At 39.2% G+C, this 20,220-nt stretch overlaps 1 protein-coding gene across 1 annotated transcript in view; it reads left to right on the top strand.

Annotated features, from left to right (window-relative positions):
* Positions 1–20,220, top strand: part of SLC25A21 (solute carrier family 25 member 21) — a 490,894-nt gene that overhangs the window by 159,244 nt on the left and 311,430 nt on the right. The window lies entirely within an intron of this gene.

Consider the following 20,220-nt stretch of genomic DNA (forward strand, 5'->3'; position numbering starts at 1 on the left):
GTCTCACTGTATCACCCTTGCTGGAGTGCCATGGCGTCACAGCTCACAGCAACCTGAAACTCTTAGGCTTAAAGCAATTCTTTTGCCTCATCTTCCCAAGTAGCTGGGATTTTAGGGGCCCGTCACAATGCCTAGCTATTTTTTGTTGCAGCTGTCATTGTTGTCTAGCTGGACCAGGCCGGGTTTGAACCCGCCACCCTTGGTGTATGTGGCTGGTGCCTTAATGACTGTGCTACAGGAGGCAAGCCAAGTAACTGTGAATCTTCATAAGATATAGTTTAAAAACCAATACCTGTACTGATAATTGATTATTTATTATATAGGAAGTACCTTTATATTGATGTGGTTTGAGCTGTTGCAGGAGACTATGTGAGCTTTGGAGCTCCTCATCCTCTACTGCAAAGGCTGGAACTCCCCCTTTGTCAGGTTCTGTAGGGACAGAGCAGTGTCAAGTCTATATTTATACTTAACCCTTAAATTTCCACTCAAATCTGCATAAACATAGTTGAGGTAAATGTCCGCAATCCTGTTAAGCAATTCAGCAGAATGAACTTTTCTTGTGAAACAGAGACTACTTGCAATGATAGTAAGCGTAATGAGAAGCCTGGAAAATTGGTTGAGTAGTCTTTTCCAACAATCACATTTTAGGCAGTCTGAAAATCTGTACAAGCTTTTTGGCCTGATAGTTTACTTGAGTGTGGTGAGTGAAAAATGATGTTGAGGGTTTGAATGGCAATTGTATAGACAAATTCTTTTCAATAATCAGAAGTAAATGCAGAATCTTTGAGATGGGAGGTTTTAAATGGAATTTGGTCTATTTTTAAACGTGCCTATCATGCTTTCATTGAAAGGATGAATGAACATAGAAATTAGTAAACTATAGGTAATTTCTTCCCTTAATGTATGCCAATAAAATCAAGATGGATGAACAGGCTTTTTTCCTTACCAAGAGAAGCAGATTTTTTGGCAAATTATACTGAGTAGCCTGAAAGTTCTGGATTTTTAATGCTGAAATAAGTTCCAGGCCATCAGATATAACTTAGCCAAGGCATGAATGATTTCCAAAAGTGCAGCATGTAGTCTGGCCAAGCCACTGGAAGGCCAATTCTTGGAATAACAGTGTGTCATCTCATAAGAGAGTCCTTCTACAACAGATAATTCATACTGTCCTTTTGGCAAACAACCTCATTATTTTTCAGTAAATTTTTCTGTGTCTCTATTATCCAGCCTCCTAATCTCTAAATCACTCTCTGGTGTCTTCACATCAGTAAGTGATAAAATGACTTGACATTAATTGCCTTTGTAGAAAAAAAATGTTAAAAAACTATTTCTAGGATTTTGCTTTTTCTTTATTTTAGGAGATTGTAAAGATTCCACTTTGAGTCAGGGGTGAATAGTAATGTTGGCAACTATTACTAGACAAAATGGGAAATTAAAAAGTACAAATACTTAGAGTTTCCCGTGATTGAATAATACTATATTTAATGTATTTGTAGGATTCTAGATGTCTATTCTTTGTCAGATCTGACATTAGTTTGATGTAGCTTTTTTTAAAGTGTGGGCGGGAGGCTACCATAAACTATGTGTATTCTTTGAACGATAATCCCCATTTTAGAAACATTAAAGTATTGGGGAAAATAGGAATTAGGGAAATTAAGAAAATAAGGAAATTAAGATATTTGCTGGAGGTTCTGGAGTAGCATTTTAGAAAATTAACTATTGATCAATTGGGCATTATGAACATTTTTGGCATTCCCCCCACCTATATAGCAAAGAGTTGAATGACTACACTAGAGGTTTCCTTCTTATAAATCCTGGTTTTTCACTATTTTGGCAAATATTTTCATAGGAACTCTATTTAGCAAGTTGTTTTATAAATATATGAATGTGATATATGAATGTTGATATATACACATATGTATTGAGGTAACATTTGAGCTAAGAAGAGGGAAATACATCTATTATACTTCAAAATAAAATAATGGAACTAGTATATGAAATTTTTACTGAATATCTGAAAATACTATAAAAAGTTTAGAAAAAGGAGCATATGACCCCCCCCCCCTTTTTTTTGGAGACAGAATCTTACTTTGTCAACCTTGATAGAGTGCCATGGCATCATAGCTCACAGCAACCTCAGACTTTTATGCTCAAGTGATCCTCTTGCCTCAGCTTCCCAAATAGCTGGGACTATAGGCACCTGTGACAACTCCTGGGTATTTTTAGAGCTGCAGTCTTGCTCTAGCTCAGGTTGGTCTCAAACTCATGCGTTCAGGAGATCCATCTGCCTTGGCCTCTCAGAGTGCTGGGATTGTTAGCACTGGGCTCACTAGGCACTAGTGAGCTTTGTGCCTGGCTAACCACTATTTATCATTAATTAGACCACAAATGGAAAAAGCCTACACTTTACAAATGTGATAATATGTTTATGTATTTATATTTAGACAAAAACATGTTTGAACACTTTACATTTTATTTTACTTAATGATATTTTTTATTAAATATCTTTGAAATGGTGGTAGGCTGGAGCCAACAATACAATAAATTTAGCATTACCTAGGAAATTATTTTTTAGAGAACTGTATTGTTATTTACTCAATGAGTGAATAATGGGCTCTATTTGTTTAAAAGGGAAAAGAAAAACATTCCTGGGGATACGCTGGCCATGCATTTTGTTTTCCGTTCATAGATAAGGTAATGCTATTTGTGCTTTCTGCTATAGTTCTTTTCATTTGGTGTATAATGTGTTTTAATTCCACATGCACTGATTTTGTAGGTGTAGCTTTGAAAAATCATAACTTTGAATCACATCATATGTGTGTATACACATGAGGAGTACACAATATGTTGATTCAAAGGGAAATGTAAATTGCAAAGTAGACATAAAAAATTCCACATATTAATCCATAAGTGAAGTATTTTAAAACTAAAATGTATGATAACTAGGTAAGTAAATATTAATCCATAAGTGAAGAATTTTAAAACTAAAATGTATGATAACTAGGTAGGTAAGCTCAATTCTTAATATATACTATGTTTCATAATTTGTAATGAACCTCTTTTTTTTTGGCTGGGGCTGGGTTTGAACCCACCACCTCTGGCATATGGGGCTGGCGTCCTACTCCTTTGAGCCACAGGCACCGCCCTATGATGAATCTCTCTTAAAAGAACTTTTGTGTATCATTTTCTCATCCAATTACGGCCATTTAATAAAGTATAGTGGATGAATATTGACATAGTTCTTGAGAATAAATAAGGGAAACAAAGCAAGGTACTACATTGCCTCAGATGGGAACTAAGAACCAAAAATAGGATATTAAGTTTCAGGAGCTGCCTGAGCTTCCTGTGTACATCCAAATGAGATTGGATCCTAAGGACTTGCTTCTCTTGAGTTTGCTGACTCCAAAATTCTTTTCATTGTGGTGGCATGGATGTGTGCATGCATAAGAATGTATATGCAGTTGCATGACTGTGGTAGACATGTGTGAAGGGTGGAATGTGCCCATTTAGATGGAATAGTCTGGAAGATAATACTCTGGAAAGTGGTATCTGTAGGGGAGTTGGTAATTCCAGGTAAGTAGAGATCACCAGGAGACCTGCTTCCTCTCAAATGGCTGGTCAAGGCCCAGACCAGGGATCTGAAAGGGTAGGTATGGATCATAATGAATTCCCTGGCCCTGAAATACTTCTTCCTTTTTCTATTTAGAGGGCAAAAAAGGTGTTTTAACATTAGGAAGCAATATGCAATTATAGATATGTGCAAGAGATTGGGCTGTGGAATCAGCAGCCCTGGCTTTTAGGATTAGCTCAGCCCTGTACCAGTTTCTCCATAGCAGGTACCTCTGAGGTGGATTTCTCAAGGGTGGGAGGGAAGGAAGTATGTGACCTCTCAGGGACCTCTGCAGCTGGTCCCTGTGTTAGAGGTGACCTCAGTAGGCTAGTGGCTGCTCACACCTGATGTAGGAGGTAGAGGATGGCTGGAGCAATCCCGGATTTTGTTTTGCTCAGAGGTGTTTCCCTGACCACTATCCATTTGGTGGCACAGAAAATGTTCATTCCATCTATCTTTCTGTCTAGTGGCTTTTTCAGTTACCCCATGAATTACATATTTTCCTGACTTAACACATAATCTTGGCACAGGTGCCCTCAAATGCAGCACTAACGTGAAATGCATGTGTTGACTCTGCAGCCATTTTTTTTTCTGTCTGAGATGGATTTTAGGTTAGTAGATAAAACATTCTTGACATCTTTAATACCCTTTACAGAGTCTTTTATAAATAATAGTTGTCAGCTGATAGTTTTTTCCCTAAGCACTGATGACATTTCAAAACCGAATTTGGTGAGTGGCTGCAGGTTGTTTTTGGAAAATAAAAACTAGCTATTTACTTATTTTCCCATCAAGTGCCTCTTTGAGTATTTTGCCATTTTGAAAACATCTTAATGCCACTCAGAACATGTGGCACCAATGAGCTATTCATAGTAAAGAAAACATTGATTCTAACAGTGGTTTGCAGCAATACTCTCTACGGGCATTATGCTTGCAGGGGAAGAGATTATTTAAGTTTAAATCGGGGGTGTTGTCTTAAATTGGCATTGGAGGGAGTGATCCTTAAAGTAAAGAAACACTGACTTGGGTGTTGGGCAGTGAAGGGGATATGTAATTTTATAAAAGAGAGTATTTTGCTGAAGAGTAATTTATGTTAAGAAAGTAGGTATCTGGCTCAGCACCTGTGGCTCAAGTGGCTAAGGCGCCAGCCACATACACCTAAGGTGGCAGGTTCGAATCCAGCCTGGGCCCGCCAAACAACAATGACAGCTACAACCAAAAATTCATAAGTTTTAAACACTACATCACTTTAGGTATCATTCACCTCACTTCATTTCATCATGTAGGCATTTTATCATCTCACATTATCACAAGAAAAGGTGAGCAGAGCACAAAAAAGAGAGACACCACAGTCATATAGCACTTATTACTGTATGTTGTTATAATTACTCTATTTTAGTATTATTGTTGTTCATCTCTGACTGTGGCTAACATACAGATTAAACTTTACCATCAGAATGTATGCATAGGAGAAAACCTGGTATAGATAGAGTTCAATACTATTATGGTTTCAGACATCCACTGGGAACCTAGGAACAGATCCCCTGTGAATGGGGAGCAGCAACTGCTGTTTTTTTCTCTTTCCTTGAACTTAAGACCACTTCTGTGTAAACCCTAAGGCAAGGAATTAGTGATAACCATGGAAATGTTTGGTAGATACTTCCTGTTTTCATTATACATATTACCTTTTAAAAATATAAATAATCACTGAAGTTCTTTTGCTACACCATTGTTTCTGAACTTTAGTAAACTTACTGAAAAGAGAGCACTGAATATCATGAACTAGCCCTTCTCTCTAATAATGGCTGTATGTCACAGGAAGATAATTCACTGGCGCTGTTGTGTACTATTTGTTATTGTCTTACCTGAATGTTATTGTACTTTAATTATTCTCAGTTTTCTTCTTGATTTTTAATCATCTGTGTATCCTTGGCACCTGTCCTTATGCTGTAGGCCAGGCATCCTCAAACTGTGGCCCACGAGCCACATGCGGCCCACCTAGGACATTTATCCGGCCCACTGGGTCTTTTTGCCACCGCTGCCTGTCCTGCTTAGCAGCCAACTCATCCCGGGGCCTGTAGTCCGGCCCTCCAACGGTCTGAGGGACATTGAACTGGCCCCCTGTTTAAAAAGTTTGAGGACCCTTGCTGTAGGCCCACCTTGCCCCATTTTACACATGAGGTCCAGACAGGTGGAGTGACTGCTCAGAGTTATATAGGTAGGAAGTAGGGAAGGATGTGTGCTCTTTCTTTTCATATAAGTCATATAAGATCTTTAAAAGTCTGACCAGGATAAAATTCTGAAAACCATACCTACATGCAGAGAAAGCTGGTAAAGTTGGTTAAGCTCTCAAAAATTCCACAGAAGGAGATTGACGCCTATAGCTCAGCAGCTAGGGTGCCAGCCATATATACTAGACCTGACAGGTTCAAACTGAGTCTGGGCCTACCAAACAACGACAACTATAACCAAAAAATAGCCAGGTGTTGTGACAGGCATCTGTAGCCCCAGCTACTTGGGAGGCCGAGGCAAGAGAATTGCTTAAGCCCAAGAGTTTGAGGTTGCTGTGAGCTGTGATGCCACATCACTCTACCAAGGGTGACATAGTAAAACTCTGTGTCAAAAAAAAAAAAATTCCACAGAAGAAAAATATTTGACTAGTTTACATTAAAATGTCTGGCATGGAAACTTTTAGCCTTATATTTTATACTTTTAGCCTTATACTAGATTCACAAGAACTTCTGTGAGCGTCGCAGAGAGACATGGTTAAGAACGAAGCCCTGGAGCTGGGCTCTCTGTGTTTCAGTCCCCGTCACGCCAGCCAGAACTGAGTTCTCGGCAGAAAACACATCATGCCCTGCACTTTCCTCAGGACACTTTTTGCTTGTTTTCTTGCATTACTGTTCCATGTCCCTCTGCCTGACAATGAACTCATTGAGGAGAGGGTACCATCTCGTCATCCTTGTAATCACTCCCAGTGCCTTATGCTGTGTGCCTTGAGCTTGAGCACTATCGATAAATATTTGCTAAATGAATAATGAAGTATTTAATATTTCATGTCATTTCCCATTTATATGACATCTGCTTTCCAAAGAACTGGAAACAACTTGCAGAGGAAAAAGAAGTACAAAGTATGATATTTGCCTGTTTGGGGGCAATTGAAATAAGACGATTACAACATTTACACTGTGGTTTTGACTAAAATTTTATGCAGGTTAGTTCAAAGTAGAAAATATCATAGGTAAAATGATTTTCCATTTTCTAAAGGAGAAAACAAATACATATTTTGAAAGTATATGTTTATATTTTTGCTTTCTCTCTGGCCGCGGCATCTCTTTGTGGGTGGCAAGGTGCTTAAATTAGTATCCTCAGTGCCAGTCACAGTGCCTGGCACATGTGCACATGAACAGAGAATGAATGTTTGCTTACTCATGGTGGTCCAAAAAAAAAAAAAAAAAAGGAATGAATGACTGAATGAAAGAACAAAGGAAGGAGGGAAAGAACAAAGAAAAAGAAAAAGAATGAAGAAAGTACATTTCTGGGAACTATTATGAAATGTAAGAATACTAGAATGATCAATATAGCAGAATATAGAACACAGTAGTTTAGAACCAGAGTCAGCTTGCTCGTTCCTGAACCCTGACTCCATTCCTTGCTAGATGTATGCCCTTAACTTCTCTGAGCATCAGTTTTTTCCCCCATAAGTTGGTCGGCAATTCCTACTGCCTCTTAAGAATTACATGAAGTAATGTATTTAAAGGACCTGGCATTTAGTAAGCACTTGACAAGTGCTAGTAATTCACCCATTCAGTGCACTTTCATCAGAGTATACTAGGCACTAGTCTATGTGCTGAAATTACAGAATTTAGCAAAACAACATCCCTCATTTTACAGAGTTTGTGTTCAGCCAGGCTAGGGACAGATAATAAATAGCCATATAAATTGGGAATGTGGCCAGTGCTGTGAAAAATGCAAGATAAATGGATGGAATGATTCACGGTGGTGCTGAGGCTGCTATTCTGCATGGGTTGGTCAGAGAAGGTGTCTCAGGCAAGAAGAAGGAAGGATGGAAACATTGAGCATGGGTCCTGAGGCGTGGAGGGCCCTGGATGTGTGGAAGGACTGCGAGGAGGCTGCTGAGCCTGGAAGACAGTGAGGGGGAGCATAGCTGAAGCTCAGTTTGGAGATTGATGGAAAGCCATTGCAGAGTTTTTAGCATGGGACTGTTGTAACAGGGTAGGTAATGGTAAGGGAATTCTGACTGTTCAGTAGAGAAGAAACAGTAACAGCATGTCAGAGGAAATGGGGAGTACATTTAGAAAGCTACTGAAATAGGCCCAACAAGAGATGATGGAGGCTTGGACCATGGTGGTAGCTGGTGGGATGAGGGGGAAAAGATCTAAATTGGAATACTGAATTGTTTACAGTTGTAAACTCGATTCAGCTTGTTGATTGAGGAGAACATGACAGAAAAAGGAATGAATTAAACTTCAAGGTTTTGGGGGCTAAGGGACAAGGTCAATTGGAGTTGTCATTGACAAAGCTGGAAGAGATGTAGAAGATTTATGATGGGTGGGAGTATAGGACAATGGTCCTGATTTCAGTAAGTTTCTTTTCATTCACTGTTTAGTCATCTCCTATGTGTGCCAGGCACTGTTCTAGATTTCAGGAGTAGATGGCAGGTGGGGGTGATGACGTAAATTTCTGGCCTTGAGAAGTTTTCGTTCAAATGAGAGCAGACAGACAATGGATGATAATAGATAAGACATAAGCATTACAAATAATAGTGAATGAAATCATTGTCACTGGCTCACTTCTCTTATGAGCTCTCAAGCAATCTGCTTCTAAAATCTCTCACCTTTTGGATTGTCCCTGATGTATTTCTTTCTTTCTAACTCTTTGTCCTCGGTTCTGATGCAATAAATAGGCTCTCACAACAACTTTACTTTTTTTTTTTTTGCAGTTTTTGGCCGGGGTGGGTTTGAACCCGCCACCTCCGGCATGTGGGGCCCACGCCCTACCCTTTGAGCCACAGGTGCCGCCCACAACAACTTTACTTTTTAAGAGAAGTTTTAGGTTCATAGCAAAATTGAGAGGAAGGTACAGAGTGTCTTATCTAATCCCAGCCCCCAACATGCATAGCCTCTCCCACCATCCACAACCCCCACCAAAGTGGTACATGTGTTACAATTGATGAACCTACATTGATACAACAGAATCACCATTCATTCTCGGTGGTGTACTTTTCCATGGGTTTGGAAAAATGGATAATGACATGTATTCACCGTTACGGCATCATACAGAGATTTTCACTACACTAAAAAGTGTCAGTGCTCTACCTGTTCCTCCCTGCCTTTAACTCTGGCAACCACTAATCTTTTTATCGTCTTCATAGTTTTTCCATAAAAAAAAAATTATATGATTGGAATCATGTAGTTATGGAGCCTTTTTAGATTGGCTTCTTTCACTTAATAATATGGATTTAAGGTTTTTCATGTCTCAATTGCTCATTTCTTTTTAACACTGAATAATATTCCATTGTCTGGATGCACCACAGTTTATTTATCCATTTGCCTGCTGAAGCATATCTCAGCTGGTTCCCAGTTTTGGAAATTATGAATAAATCTCCTGTGAACATTGTGTGTAAGTTTCTATTTTTTGATTCCTTTATGGTTTCAACTCCTTTGGGTAAATACCAAGAAGAGAGTTCGCTGATATGGTGAGAGGGTGTTTAGTTTTGTAAGAAACCAGCAAACTGTCTTCCAGTGTGGCTCTACCATTTGCTATAGTGCCCAGTGGCACTGAATGAGAGTTCCTGTTGCTCCAGATCCTTGCCAGTGTTTGGCATTGTCAGTGTTCTGGGTTTTGGCTATTGTAATAGGTATGTGATAGTAGCTTGTCTTAATTTGCATTTCCTTGATGAGGTATGACGTAGAGCATGTTTAAATATACTTATTTGCCATCCATATTTTTCTTGAACGTTTTCTCTTACAAAATGAGTCAAAGTCAGCTGGTCAAAGTCTACTCAATAAAATACAAAATCCAATTCATAACATGCCTTTTATCAAACTCTGAAAAGAGAGCTACATCAACTTGATCAAGCATGTATGAAAAACCTACAGTGAACATCCTTTAAATATCTTGTCTAGGATATCATTGTTCTCCCATATTCAGCATCTGTAACCCTCAGGACTAGACAGTAACTGTAGTAACCTTTAGCTCCTCTGGACACCCCCATGCCCTGAAGGCCTACAGCAGTCTTCTGGAATTTTAATCCCAGGTCATCCATCTTTCTTCCAGAAACATATTTAGACTTTCTAATATAGCTTCCTAATGTCCTTGCTTGCTGGTTCTTCTTACAGCCCACTTCTTCCTCGTAGGTTTTGCTTATTTTGTTTTCTCGTGGCTCAAAAACATCTGAGCTTTCACTGCAGGTAACAGCTCCAGTCAAGCTGCCCTCCACAGGAAGGGGTTTAATAGCTTGTGTACTCTAAGTCCTGCATAAGCTGATGCTTCAGCTCCAGTGTGACTGGGATTCGGGCTCTTTTTCTCTAGTCCCTTCCTCCCTTTACGTGGCCTTGTCCTCTCCTGGTATGTTTCTTTAGCCACAGAATTCCGAGTAATTTCCCCTCCAAGGAGTGGGGATGTGTACCATTGTCTTCTTACGTTCATTGATGCCAACAGCCAACGTCTAATGTCAGCCTAACTCTGCTTTCCTTTTAGGCCTCATCTCTCAAGTAGCTTCTGGAATTTTCTCTTCACCCTACTTCCTACTTCCAAATATGTGTTATTGCTATATCCTGCTCAGGAGTCTCATCTTCCTTCAGTTGGGGAAATCGTTAGCCTTTCTGCCTTTGGGTATTGCTCTCATCCAGACATTTAGTCCTCTTGCTAGAACTGTGTTCTACCAGGTGACTTCTGGATCCTCAGTGTGACCAATCTGGGCCACTGTCCATCTCTTTCTTGCCATATTCTGAGGCTCCCTCTGCCTGCACATCTGAGGACCGCGCCTCACTCCTTTCCATTCTGTGAATCAAACCATCAGCATTTGTATTCCAGCAGTTCTGATTTTTACCCCAGGCATATCTAACTGGCTTTTTATGTCAGTGCATGGTGTCTTTTAGAGATATAACAGCATCCCATGTTTCTCTGAAGATATTAACTACACTCTTTAATAGTCTTTTACTAAATTTTCTATTAGTTTTGTTTCCTTGGATGTAACTTTTTCCTTTCCATTCTCTTTGACGGTGTCTTCTTTTCTAAAATGTTTGGTGGTTGTGCAAACAACCTGAACAAGCTTTATTTAGGGAGCGAGAAAAAGTTGGTGGGGGAGGCCCAGGGAGCCTGCTGGCTTATTTTAACAACCACTGAGCCACTAATCAAATGTATGTCTTTACTGAAAAATAAAAAAGCATAAAATACTAGAGGGCAGGTGGGCGGCTCTGTAAGGGTCCTGAGCATAGAGCTCCGGGGCTCAATCCTGAAAATATAGGTAGAGGTTCTGTTTGGGATGTGTGGGGAGGGAAAAGGGGAGAGACAGAACTCGGGCTTGATCTGGGGGCTGGAGGAAAGCAATATTTAGTAAAAGCAATATTTAGCTGAGAGAAAGCTAAGCAGGCAGCAGGTGAAAGGTTAGTTTGTGATGCGAGTAAAGAACGCCGGTAGCCCGTTCACGTAGGTGCTGAATGAGGTCTGGATGAAGCTCAAAGCTGAGATAGGCATGGGTCTGAAACTCATGCAGGGACAGATAGATGACTGACCTGGGCTGCCTCAAGAGGGCTACATATCCAGAGTATCTCAGGCAGAGCTAGGGAGCTGCCCAGGCCCTACTGGGTAATTCTGGTTAAGAGGCAAGGATGAGGTCCGCCTGGCTTCTAGCTCCACACAGTGGCTCAGCTGTGTGTGCAAATCTGGTTCCTCATGGAGACCAGTGTCCCTGGAGTGGCCTAGCCCACTGTAGTATCCTCGCTGTGCCCGAGAGCTCATTTCCACTCAGCCACCTAGTTCTGCAACCTGAACCACCTCTAAGTAAGCCCAGTCTCATGTCTTATGGGTCTCCTATAAGTGATGGGTTTTGTGGGTTGGCCTCCATGGGGCCTTCATATCTCTCAGCAGAGCAGCCTGGCTCGTCAGGGTGCCCATCTGAAGCTTGATTAGGGGCCATGAGGCACAGCCGTTTGGAAGGCCTTTGTTCCTCCATGAGAAGTCTGATCCTGCTACGGTACAATTCCCATAAGCTGGCTCTGGATGTCTAAAAATCAGGAATCACTTCCAGGAAATCCTTCTAGGAAGAGAAGCCCAAGGAGCCAGATCCCAGATGCTGGGCCTCACCAGGCTGGTAGGAGCCAGTAAACAGGTGCCCACTGGGAAGCAGACTCTGTTCAAAGTTCATCTTGTCATGATTTTTCTACCTGATGCTTTATTCCTCTGCCCATATTCCAAATCTGTCAAGCCTCTTGCTCACCTCAGAACACATTGGTATAGCATTTTCCACTGCATTTTATGTTACTCTTAAGTTCAAGAGCCAGTCTACAAAATACTTATTTTTTAGTGATCACATAAGTTTAAGAAAAACCACATTCTATACACTTCACTTGGAAATGATCATTTTGAAGCCTCTGAGAATCTCACAGTAAGAAATTTGTTTAACTGTGTTTACCCAGCATGTCCAAGACTTACTTTGTCATCAAATAGAAACTTCCTAACATTCTGCAGGACTGGTGTTCCAGGGATCACACTTTGGGAAAATGTTGGTTAGGCTGACCTTGTCTTGGCAGGAAATGCAGAGAAATGAGTCCAGTATTGAAGCTGGCTTTGTTTGTGTAACCTTGGGCAAAGGAGTTAACCTGTCTGTTCCCTCATTTGTAAAATGATGATAACACTCTCTGAAGGTTGTTTTAGGCTTCACTTAATATCTCTACATGTATGAAACATGGTTTAAAGCATTTTACAAAAGTTTAAATACTGCAGTTTGTAAATCTTACTTCTTGTGTCTCTTCAGTGAAGCATATACTTCCCATCTCATGCATATTCCAGAGTAATATTTATTCTTAACCAACCTACTAATTTTATTACCACATTAGTTTCCCTCACCAACTGTCTAATTGGTACTTTTACCCACAGCTGGGCACAGAGCGCCTCCCCCTGCAGGACGCATCCTCAGCCCTGCCTCCCCCTCCTTTCCCCTCTTTACTCTTTGGTCACCCTTCTGAAAGTGACTCCTTCATGATATGACTCTGCAAGGGCACAGCCTGTGTCTTCCAAGCCTGGCACATAGCAGGAGTTCAATTAAAACTGAGCTGAATCCTAAATTCCTCCATTTCTAAGAATTACATCATCCTGTTTTCAATTTTCGTACCCACAATACTGGGGGGAGGGCTCTCTCTTTCATCCTGAGTGTGTTTGTCATCAAGGTTCCCACAATATAATCCTTCACGGCCTTTGCTTTGGTTCTAGTTCTGAGAACAAATTGTCCTGTGGTTCAGGGCTCTGCCTGCTTTCCTACCAAGATTAGATTTGCGCTGTCTCCGTCTCTCATCCTTCCTTTTCTCCAGTGAAATCAGACTACTGATCAGTAGTAGTAGGTAAAACTCTAAGGCTCCTTTCTTTTTTTTTTTTTCTTTTGGATTATTTGCTTCTCATTTTGAACCGCTTTACTTTTTTCTTCATTTCACTTACTCTGAATGAATTTATTACCACATTCTCATTGGAGGACACTTTGAGGAGAAAGGGCTCCTGGCCTACTTCTTTGAGTTTTAAGAAAATGCTGACTGCCTGGCTAAATAATTTCCATGACCACTCTCCCTCTTCATCCACTTTCCATAGTTATTTGCTCACCTAATTGTTTTGATTTCATTGCTTGTGAGTTTTCTTTCTTTTTTTTTTTTTTTTTTCTGAGACAGAGTCTCACTGTGTCAACCTCAGTAGAGTGCTGTGGCATCACAGTTCACAGCAACCTCAAACTCTTGGGCTTAAGTGATTCCTTTGCCTCAGCCTCCTGAGTAGCTGGGACTACAAGTGCCCGCCACAGTGCCCGGCTATTTTTTCACTGCAGTTGCTATTGTTGTCTAGCAGGCCCGAGCTGGGTTTGAACCTGCCAGCTTCATTGTATGGGGCTGGTTCCCTAAACACTGAGGAACGGGCGCTGAGCTATGAAAAATATATGAGTTTTCTATAAAGCCATATTTTTCGCATAAAAGCAACACACTTCAGGAGAGGAGAGTAAACAAAACATTCCAATAGTATAAAAGAGAACAAATAGAATGTATCACAACCAGTGTGATTAATCAACAATTTATGTTTTTGATCACAATGACATACAAATAAGGAAATGAGGCACAAAAAAGGTAAGTAACCTGTCTAAGCTAGAAGCTAGAAAATTCAGGCTTTGAAACCTGATCATGTGGCTCCAGAGATCCTTCTTTTTACTACTACTGAGTATTCTAGTACCATACACAATAGGATGTCGTTAACATCTCATGCCAATCAGGTGAGGACCTGGGTGAGGCTGGCTGACATGAGTAAGATGCTATGATTGGGCCAGGCACGGTGGCTCATGTCTATAATCCTAGCACTCTGGAAGGCTGAGGCAGGTAGATTGCTTGAGCTCAGGAGTTTGAAACCAGCCTGAGCCAAGAGTGAGACCCTGTCTCTAAAAGTAGCTGGGCATTGTGGTCGGTACCTGTAGTCCTAGCTACTTAGGAGGCAAAGGCAAGAGGATCACTTGAGCCCAATAGTTTGAGGTTGCTGTGAGTTATGATGCCCTGGTATTCTATTGGAACAAGAAAGTAAGACTGTGTCTCAAAAAAAAAAAAAAAAAAAAAAATATATATATATATATATATAGTAATGAAATTAAGAGACAGTGAAGAAGTAGCATAATATATTAGGATGATTGAGAACTTTGGACACAAGGCTTGGAAGGCAAGTTTTGCCAATTTTAGCTTCTCTGAAACCTTAGTTTCCTCATCTTAAAATGAGTATCATAATAGCATTTTACATCATAGAGTCATCATAAAGATGAAATGAGTGCCTGGCGCATGGTAAGTGATAGTAATTGTTGGCTAAAGTATTTTGTTGTTATTAGTGAAGGAGTGGGGAATATGTGAGTCAGAAGGTTCTATTCAGAGAAAAAATACATATTTCAAAATCTTGTACCTATTAATTTCCTAACAACACAAGGTCCACTATGTAACCTTATAAGTGATGCCCGCAGGATGATAGAGAGGGAAGTTTTGTTAATAAGCAGATCATGGAACTACAAGGTCAGGATACTAAGATGAGTGTTCAATATGGAGATTTATATATGGGTGTGGAGATAAAATACAATCCACTAATTAAAAGCCCTCAGGGAAGAATGTCAGTAGGTGACAGTAGTGATAATCAGGAGAGGAAAATAACTAATAGTAACTGTCAAATGTTAAATTATATTTCTATAATTTATATAATTTATATAATTTATATAATTTATATAATTCTAATAGAGGGCATGAGCCTTGAGGGCAGAGACCTAGACCTATAGTATCCTGTCTTGTGTTGAGCACAGAATATATAATTATATTTCTATAATTTATATAATTTATATAATTCTAATAGAGGGCATGAGCCTTGAGGGCAGAGACCTAGACCTATAGTATCCTGTCTTGTGTTGAGCACAGAATAACTGCTTAATGTCTATTGATTGATTTGTTAATATAGATTATTTAAAAAGTTACAAATCCCCCATAAGAATGGCATAGCACCAAATAGTGACATATAGGAATTCCAAATCATTCTCTGCTATTGGCATAAAAGTTTCGTTTGCTCACGGATCCCTCAGGGTATGTAATTTTTAAAAATAACAATCTTCAATTATGTGCAATATTAAATACTTGTGAATCCTAATGTTACTGCTGAATAATTCTGTTCTACTTAAATTAATTTGACTAATTCTAATAATAGTAGATTAATACAAAGATGGAAACTTTATATCTTTTGTATTAGCCTGGATAGAAGTGGAACACATTCTTCTTAGTAAAGCATCACAAGAATGGGGAAACAAGAACCCACTGTACTCTATGCTAATATGAAGGTAGTAGATGAGCTAATACAAGGTGGGTAGGGGAAGGAGAGAGGGGAGGAAGGAGGTGATAGGGGGTCATGATGTATGGCACACCTCTTGTGGGTGGGACACCATTATAAGAGGGACTTTATCTAACAAATGCAAAAAAAAAAAAAAAAAGGAACCAAGGTATAAAATATTAGCTTTTTCAACTCGTAAACAGTCGCCTTTTAAGTTTCTAGGAGCTTATTTACTTTGCTGTGCTTCTACAAAAGATAAATCAACAAGTTGTACATTTGCAAAAACTTTGTAAACTTGCAAAAACTTTGTTCTTCATCTAGGAAATTTATTTAAATACACATTAGGCTTTGCAAATCATTTTTCTACTAACAGTTGATTACTTAATGTGAATTCCATTTTTTTCCTACAAATGAGAAAATGCTGGTAGAAGGAAAGGAAAATTATTTTAGTATCCTGGGATTCAAATTCTACCCTTTATTTTAAAAACAAACAAATAAACTACACTTCATCAGTTGCCTCCTATATGCTAAACATTATGCCAGTTACCTTACATATATAACGTCTAATCTTCACAATAGCTCTGAAAAGTAGAGCCCTTCATTTTTCAGATGAGAAAGTAGAAACTTGGGGTGGTTTTCTTGACTTTTGTAAAGTCACTTCAGCTAAAATTCCACCTCAAACTCAAATTAAGCCGCATCTTCAGAGCTATGTCTTGGTTAGCTACAAAAGTTACTGTCCTTTGCATGGTGGCTTTCACACAACAGTGCTCAAAATGCAACATGTTACTCTTCATTTGCTATATTCTTGAAGATTTTTCAAAGTGTTGAGAATATGCAGTTTTCTGATAAACTCCCTAAGTTTGTGAAAGCATCATAGTTCCTGATGAAGACAAAAGAAGTTTGGCACAAATTTTAGTGACTGGCATTGACCCTACATAAAATTAAGTGTCCTGTGTCCTTGTTAGCATTTCTGTCCCAGGAAACGCCAAGTAGTCTTAGTATCTGATACCTAAAACCCTAATCTTACTGTACACTTCAACTCAAAATGAGTCTCATATTAGTACTTGAATATATGGTTCTAATTTGCCTTTGACCTAAAAGTTTTATGCTTAAAAAGACTTAACGAGTTTGTTCCACAGCTATACCTCTGTGATAACAATCATTTGAATAAAGAGAAAACCTGAAACAAAAGTTCTCAAATTTTAGGTTGACTTATGATGTAGGACCCATCATTTCACCACTACTTGCTACTTCAATTATGAAAAGGAAATTAACTTAGCAAAAAACTGGTTGTGTTATATAAAAGATGAATTAGGAGCAAGGACATGTAGTTTACCTACAGTCCTAAAGCATTACTCAAAATGTCACCTGCATGTTCAAGCTGTTTGTGGTAGGACCACAAGAGGTCAACAACAGTAGCAACAGATGATTGCCATGGAACATCCAAGGGCAAGGGACCCTGTTATCTGGTAGCCTTTTGGTGCATGTAGTGGGGATCTGTACCTTTATTCGGGAGTTAGGACTTCCTCCCACCACAGATGGGAAATGTCTTCTTCTTTTAAGAAACCGTGCAATTAGATTACCCCCCACCAGATAATCTAGGTTAACATCCCCATCCGATGGTCCCTAATTTAATCACAACTGCAGATTTGCCTTGTTACATACAGAAACATATTCACAGGATCCAGGAATTAGGATGGGACAATTTGTGTGTGTGTGTGTGTGTGGGGGGGGGGCTAAGACATTATTTTTTTCTTCAAACTAGCTTTCTTTCATAAATGTCTCTCTCATTTTTTTCTTTTTTTTTTGGCAAGAGGGTATTTTGTTTGCCTTTGCTATCAGCAGCAAAGAGGCAGCATTTTATACCTTTACAGTGGGCATAAATTATACTGATACCTAATGAATGAATAAATGACTAGAATACCCTGTTTTATCTCTAATGGCAGGATGCTAAAAGGAAAACTTACAAATCCATTATTTGCACATGTAAGTTTGTCTTTTTTCATTCTAATGCTGTGCCTCTTGACTTTAGACTTGCATTAATTCTGCGGAGTTTTTTAATGTTTTGGTACCTGGGCACTCCACCTACCAGTTGAATCAAAATCTCTGGGGTTGGGGCCCATTGGTGTTGTTACTAAAGCTTCCAGGTAATTTTACTATGTAGCCAGGATTACAATGTTTTATAAGCTTTAAACTACACCAATAATTAATTTGCATTTTTAGAATAAAAAAAAATGATTTTTGTCATGATCTCTCCATCAAAGCCTTTTCTATTATAAAACCCTGAAAAGCATTAACATTGTAGGTCTTCTAAGCAAAATAACTTAACAGACCAACCAGATAGTAGAAGTGTGCAAAACGGAAAAATAATTTACAAAGTGAAAATTTAGGTTAAACGTGTGTAGAATCCAGTTGTAGTTAAGAAACTGTGGGGTATTTACTTTTACTAGTGTTAGATTTCTGTGATCTTAAAGTTTGCCAGTCAGTTATTGCTTTAAATTGGATAGAACAGTACCACTTCAACCCCCTTTGAGACACATAATGGGACATCATAAATATAATCTCAAAAGAAGACTCAGGCAAGACCTGAAAGGGGGTCAGTTCAGACAAACTAGAAGAGCCACTTGATCCAGCATCAGGGAAAACGGAAAGAGAATTTCAGGCATTTGCTTATTTAACTATTTTTAAAGACATAATTAGTTCTATTAAATTATTGCAGTGGAGGAAGGATAGAAATACGAGAACTAGTGCAATGTAAGAGGGGGAAATAAAGGCAATGGTTACTCAACTTGCAATTTTCAAGAGCTAAATAATTGAAAACAAGGACCACATAATGGCTTTTCCCTTTTGTTTATTGCTGGGCACTAAGCAGGAGGTTCATGGGCCCAGGTTTGAAAGTGGTGCATTTAGGTTCAGTGTACCTGACTTTCTCTATATCCCAATGCTGCCCAGGGTCAGCTGAGGGCGGATGTAGACAGAAGGGCAACCTCACTGGCCTGTGTGTGTGTTCTCCGTTGAGGGCAGGTTTACCTACTAAGCCCAGGTCCCACTCTGCCTGTTGTAAGTGGTCTAGTCCTTCTCTAGAGTGTGTAAGGATGCTTCGGGAACAGTAAAGAGGGGTCCAACTGCAAACAGAATGTTGAGAGTTGTTATTTTATTCTTTTATGTGAACACGAGGAAACAAAATCTGTTTTCCAGCCATTTTATTGCATGTGTGTCACAAATTTCCAAATTCCTAAGGAAGGACCAGTGAAAGGGAGAAGTCTGATTACTTTATTCCCTCTAGTCTCACAAAGAAATTGATTTCTCCTTTTTTCTATACTTTTTTGTCCTTGCCCTCCTTTCTCAGAAGAGAATTCTGCATTTTTGGGACCATCTTCAAGATGAAATTTGTTCTCTTTTTGTGGATTTTGTTTCAAACTGTAAAGCAGGTAACAAGCTGGTTCAGGGAAAGCCATCCCCCAGCCAGAATGCCAGAACTGGTGGGCCCCTTAGGCCTCATTTATCAGTCATCACTCAGGGTGTACTTGAGATAAACCAGTCATTTGAAAATGAAGTGTCTTCTGTGTGGAGAACTTATTATCTCTGGGGTTACTAATATTGGCATGTTATGCCTTATTCATCATTACATGTGTGTAAGAAAAGTGTTCTCTTTAGCAATGCAACACAAAAACATATCTTTTTCCAGAAAATGGAATGTTTACCTTGTAGACATAGTGCTGTTGCAATTCTCATTGATTATAGTTATTTTCTGGGTTCATGGTAAACTTAGGTAAAGGATTGTCAAGTGACTTCATTTGGAGGGTAGATGAAGTGTCCCTTTCTTTCTTTATAAATATATTCTAAACTAATTATACAAGTTTTCTTGAGCCCTTTTTTCCCACACAGAGGGGTGTATCAGTTAACATTTATAATGAAAACAATGATAAAATGTATTGTCTAGAAATGAAAATACCAATCCCTCAGACCCAATTTGTCCCCTGTGTCTTGGTGCAACCTCAATCAAAATGGAGTTAATCAGGAGTGACCTCCTAGGGTCACTAACTCTAAAATTAATTCTGGTTTTAATGATATATGTCTCTAATTTATACCTAAAAAGTGTGGACCACCTGTGTTGTTGACTGGCTGTGATCATCTTGGGACCTAGGGGATTTGTATCAAGAGAAACCCAGACGTGCAGGATATGTGTTTCTGTAGAGTGATACTTTAAAAATTATTTTTTCAATTAAATCTAAGTGGTTCACTTTGTATTTTTAAAGCCATAAAGCTCGTGGCTCTGAAATGATTGAATATATGTTTGTGATTTTTTTTCACTAGACTCTTTCCTTATTACCCTTCTCCAGTGACAGTATTCATGTAGCAAAACCACAGGTCTTAAAGCACATTTCATAGACAAGGCCACGTTTGGCACTGTGCTGTAGTTTTCAGTGATACAATTTTATAGAAAATAGCTGTATTAATTAGATATATTCTGGTGAACTGGAAGTAAATGTTTATGATTATTGACCAAAGCCAAACAGGAAAATGTAAAAGCAATAATAAATACGTTCTGT

The sequence above is a fragment of the Otolemur garnettii genome, unplaced genomic scaffold (assembly GCF_000181295.1).
Source record: "Otolemur garnettii isolate 467f Iridium unplaced genomic scaffold, OtoGar3 scaffold00052, whole genome shotgun sequence".
Taxonomy (NCBI): domain Eukaryota; kingdom Metazoa; phylum Chordata; class Mammalia; order Primates; family Galagidae; genus Otolemur; species Otolemur garnettii.